This window comes from Rosa chinensis, chromosome 4 (genome assembly GCF_002994745.2).
Source record: "Rosa chinensis cultivar Old Blush chromosome 4, RchiOBHm-V2, whole genome shotgun sequence".
Taxonomy (NCBI): domain Eukaryota; kingdom Viridiplantae; phylum Streptophyta; class Magnoliopsida; order Rosales; family Rosaceae; genus Rosa; species Rosa chinensis.
This window is the reverse complement of record NC_037091.1, coordinates 34,629,041-34,634,768: the sequence shown is the minus strand read 5'-3', so window position 1 is coordinate 34,634,768 and position 5,728 is coordinate 34,629,041. Positions and strand designations below refer to the sequence as shown.

The window sequence follows — 5,728 nt, the reverse complement described above, 5'->3', positions numbered from 1 at the left end:
CATGGAGGCTTGTGATTTCACCAATATGTAACTTCCTTTAAAATCAGTTTGTTATTTCAAATATTTGCTGTGTTGTGAATGTGTTAGCTCTTTAAATGTTAAAACTGATGTGAATAACTGAATATGTTGTTTTTATTTTATGGGTAGGATATGTGGTAACAACAGTTGATGATGAAGGTGATTGATACGCTAAGGCTGCAAAGGGCATCCTGTTTTGGGCCTTTAGTGTTTTGGCTACAAGGCATGTTGTTTTGGTCTTGTTTGCAGACTTGCAGATCTGCATTTCTATGATTTCTTCAACCTTTTTTCAGTTTTAGAGATCAAGAACTTTCTTTGGAGTGTGAAACTCTCTTATTGTTGAATTTCGGTCTGTAATGAACTAAGTTTGCTAAATTTCGGATTGTAATGGACTAAGTGATTAACTCTTTCGGAATTGTAAAGCTCTGTAATGATGTAATGAAATAGGTTTCTGGCTTACTGCATTACTAGACTATCTATGGTTGTTTGACTAGTTTCCAGGTAATTTGGGCCAATTGGGCCATAGATTTTTGCTGACTTCTGTTCAAGGTGTTGTTTTTGACAGTTTATGGATCTGGAAAAATTGGGCCATAAATATAATAAACAAGGCCCTAAAACTGAACCCGAACTGAATGGAAGGTTCATGAGAAAGAAAGAGATACCATCTGTATGAGATTAAGAAAGAAAGAGATATTATCTGTCGGCTCTTTGGCAATTCTTTACTCATCTATTTTCCAATCAGGTCAGTGGGGGTATTAATACAAAAGCTCGTATGCAGCCGGTATATCATGCATTGGGTGACCTTGGTTCCCGTCCATTATTCTTCGCGCAAGAGAGCCTTGCTTGCCAACAACAAAGATGAATGCCTTGCCCACTCCACCAGCGCCTCAGGCAGTTCTTCCTACACGCCGCACGTACTCACTTGGATCACGAGGGAAGTCGAAGAGTATAACATGATCCCCACCAGGAAAGTCGATTCCACGTGATGCTCTGTCAGATATGTTTGTAAACATCAACTTGATATTAGAAAACAGATATTAATCAGACCATTCATATCTGCCAACAAAGTTCAGTTGTTGGAAATCATGCTTGCAACAAAGATTACTACCTATCAGTGCAGACCAAAAACTGTGCTACTTTCTCTGAATGAGAATTGGTGAACTCCTTCATGTTTGCAAGCCGTGATTCTTGAGCCAGAGCAGAATGAAATGGTAGAATTTGAACACAAGTTCCACTTCTGTCAAAGAGTGATAGTACATTCTCAACTTTTCTGCATGTCTAAATCTGCAAAATAAAATGAACGTTAACTGGAATTAATATCTTACAAATGACTAGTGAAATAAGTTGAGTCAAAACTCAATGTCTTCTTTCCCCTAAAAAGGAAAAAAGTCAGAATGCTTGTAAATAGCACACAGGGACAACCGGTGCAAACCACAAAAGTAAATCCTCCCACCTTACCTTGTTACAAAAGACTATTGTTTTGGGAACTGGACTTCCCTCCACAAGCTGTAGAAGAGCAGATTTCTTATTTGTGAATGTCATCTCTGGAGATTTTTCACTCCGATCATCTCCACGGCAATCTACAAGAACCTGGACATGAATCGTGATGATTAAATTCCATAACTTTGGAGTAAATATAAAGCTCTTCAGTTCTAACATAAAAAGTTAAATCAAGTGAGGGAAAAGATAAAATAATGATAATAATAATAATAATAATAATAATAATAATAATAAATCCATATCCTAATGCAGCTATCATAAGTTAATAACAAGGCATGAAACCCTCCTCTCTATTTTTCTATTGCATCACAGTAAAATTGATATAAAATAAGAGTATGATTTGGGAGAAGTTACGATTGTCAAATCAAATTTGAGTACGATGAAGAAGTTCTCAACAACGCTGCTATTGGAATTTGCTAAACGATGGGTTAATCTTGGTGGATTTTACTAACTGATATACATTACACACAATCACATTACTACAATAAACATAAAAGAAGAGCCTTCATATTGATCTCCTAAATAGCAGGACAAAAGTTTAAAATCCACAATGTTAGTAAACCAACCTCTTCAAGGCCAGGGCTTATCCGGTGCATTCCAGGTGCCATGCCCACTTGACACGCAGGAAAATCTTCAACTAACTTGTTGTAAATGCCAAGTGGTAAAGTTGTAGTGACAAAAAGATATTGTGTGGTTACAGGTGCGGAATTGATTAAACTTTGCAGTGCTGCTTCAAAATCCTCATCATTAAAGACTATATCTACCTCATCCAGCACAGCACTGCAACAAGAGGTTCTAATTATATATTTGTGTGCCATGTGGGTAAATTTACATACAAAAGCATAAATACATGCACACATCCGCACTCACCCACAAACATTAGTGATAGACGACTCAACAGCATCACCAAGAAACTCCTGTACACTATAATATACACTTATATCTAGATTATTTTGGCTGACTAGGTGAGTTACCCTGTCAAAGTGGAAGAAACATAACAACGAATAACAGTTCAAGCAAAAATTTTGCTTTCTTCTTTTTTATTTTTGGCTGGAAAAGAAGTACAAAAACAAAAACAATCTTGGTAAGGAATATACAAATATACAAGTACAAAATTTATACAAGTACATTTATACAAATATACAAGTACAAAAACAATCTTGGTAAGGAATATACAAATATAGACAACAAAATCAAGGACCATAGTTTTCAAACCCCCAGAGATTTTAGATCCATTGTATCACTCCTTGACAAAACAGACTATAAGAACACATTCCAGAAGTTATTCACCTCATGCTGTATCTAGAAGTTTTGGTAGACTTTTTGTCAAAGCTGCTCATAACAATAGTGACAAACTATAAACTCTCGGAAAAGAAAACAATAGAACAGTCGAGTAGGGAAGATACACACCACCACTGAAATTGAAAATATAAAGGACGCTTTAATTTAATCAAACCCCAACACATAATCATAACAAAATGTTTATGCAAAGTTAAAGGAAACTGACTTACCATCTTAAATTTGACAATTGCAAGAAGCCCTCCTTAATTAGATACATAAATCGACCTGGGGTTGCAATTAGAACATCAACACCTTCTTGCAAACTTTCCAGCTGAGTTTTCTGTCGATGACCGCCTGTTACAACCATAGACCTGACAGGAACTCCAAATTTTGATATTGATCGGCAATTACCCAAAACCTGCAGAAGTTACATTTTAATTGAAGTAATGATTCAAAGACCAGAAGAATACAAAGAGACTAAATATCCTTCCCTATTTATATGCAAACTGCATGACAAAATAATTATACTAGCCAAACAGCTTTTCTGTCAACGACTAAGTTTGTGGTTGGCAAATGCCTTCCTACTGCATCTTAGTTCTCTAATTATTTTCCATAAACAACTAAGCAAGGCTAATACTTTATTACACACAAGCAGAAGGCCAGTGGTAATAATGAAAGGTCATAAATACAGTGATTTTAATTCTTATTTCTGGTCGCTGTACTTGCTTCCTCTATTTTGCTGGTTTGTGCTTCTGCTGTATTGTTTTGCTACTTTTGCAGATGTTTGTTATGTTCAGACACACACACACACAGATGCAATAGTACAACATTCTTTTGCACAGAGGTCAAGGTAAAACATCTAGCAGCTGGCAATAAATTAATATGCCTAGAAACTTAGAAAGGTATTTATCCATCTGAGAAGAGGTAACAACTGAAAACAAAATTTAAGAGCATGTAGATCAGAAAAGGTAAAAGTTAATGTAACTGTTAGTGCAGACAATAGCAACTCACCTGAGAAGCCAGTTCTGCAGTCAGAACTAATACAACTAATCAAGGACTCTGTGATGAGGACTTGCTCAGTCCTTGAAGTTCTTCATCCCTTAAACGCTGAATGACAGGAGCAAGATAAGCCAATGTTTTGCCAGATCCACTTTGTTAATAGAGGTTTTTCCAGCAACAACTGGAGCAAATGCCATGGCCTGCAGTTATCCAAAATGTGCAGTACAAGTATAAATTGTTAATTATGAGTATGCCACCGTTTCGAGTGTATGTAGAGGGAACTGTTTATATCAGTATATCAGGAACTACAGGTTGACTAAGCATGCTCTTGATATATCAGTATATTAGCTAGATATTGCATTTTCTCTGATTTTTATAATTCGTGAACCTATCAAACTGTTAACTCATTTTATGTACATGGAATTCCATAAGTCCAATTTTAAGAGTATTTAAGTACACCTCCGTTACTATAGTATCTTAAGGATGCAAGATGACCTACATGTGGATATATAGGACAATTTTTGGAGTGCATACATTTTCAAAGCACCACCAAATCAAATGCTTTACATATGTCTTTTGATGTACCTGAATATGTGATGGACGCTGGAAAAGCTGCTTCCTTAGACATTCAATCATATACTCACTGCATCCCGCATCCCTAAAGGATTTTCGACTGAAAAAGCCACCATCATTGGACACTCTCCTTCGTTGGTCTAGGTCTGGATACTCCGATGAATCGCGTACGGACCCTCCACTACCCCATCCTTTTTTTGAAACTGAAACCTTTTGTCTGTCTATGATGGTGTTAGGCTTCTGACAACTCTCAGGGAGTGGCTGGCTCAAAAAAACCTTTCGTAGTTACTCTAGAATTGTCCTTGTAATCTGTTGGTTCCTTCTTACGCAATGCGTCCCTAAACTCATGTGAGTTGGAAGGATTCGAAAGTCTCCCTCCACGACTCATGGCATTTGCTTTCTTCTTCTTCTTCTTCTTCTTCTTCTTCCCCATACCTTCAATTGTAGAGATAAATGGTGATGTATCCTGCACATCTAGTTCATTTTCACTTTCATCCATTTCTCGCTTCACCCGAGAAGCTTTCTCCACTACAGATTTCATCTCTGGACTTTCAATCTCCCAAAACTTCCAGCAACTCTCCTAGTAGGTGCCGCTTGTTGATGGTCACTATCTATAAACGGTAACACATGCTCAGTGGGTCAATTCCCTCAAAGTTACAACAGAATAAACAACTAAATCAGGACTAAACAAATTATGTGTGTATGCTCCACAAATACTTCATTATCAGGACAATGTGCCTCAAGCTCATAGCTTTCATGTAAAATAGAAGATAACATGGTCTAATATGTGAGATATCAAAAGCCATTTCACTAGTATCAGTCAGCGTATAACAGATAAAGTTACAAACTTTAAGTTGAGGAGAAGCAGAAATCAGCAGCTAAAACGCATTATGGAACTGAAATATTGAAAACAGAGAGATGGAAGAGGACCTCTGGTATTGGTTTTGGGAGAGTCACGGACTACAGAAGAGTCATTCTTGGTTGGCTCCCAAGCTGCAGCAGAGTTATCCAAGGGCTTTCTGACCCAAACTGCAACTTCTTCCCCATTTTCTAATCTGACGAGGGGTGGACAGTACACCTGCAGTGATGCTGTGCCACCATCCATTCTGGGCAATGCGTTTTGGCCATAGGTGTTTCACTACTGGAGCAGGAGCTTTGCCCAGCATTTCAGTATTTCTGGGTCTGGATATATATTATTTGGGCAATTGGGTATGGATAATTAGTACTTATTTGTTGAGCTTCAAAACTCAGAAGTGAATACTGATTGTGTGCCCAAGTAGAAGTAGAGTGCAGAAGGAGAAGAAGAAGAACACGAGTTGTTGGGAGGAAAGACCATATCGACGGTATCCTGTACCGG

The 5,728-nt window shown here is 37.5% G+C and overlaps 1 pseudogene; it reads right to left on the bottom strand.

The window, feature by feature from the left end:
* Positions 1 to 662: 662 nt before the first annotated feature.
* LOC112199169 lies at positions 663 to 4,912 on the bottom strand (annotated as a pseudogene).
* Positions 4,913 to 5,728: the final 816 nt, after the last annotated feature.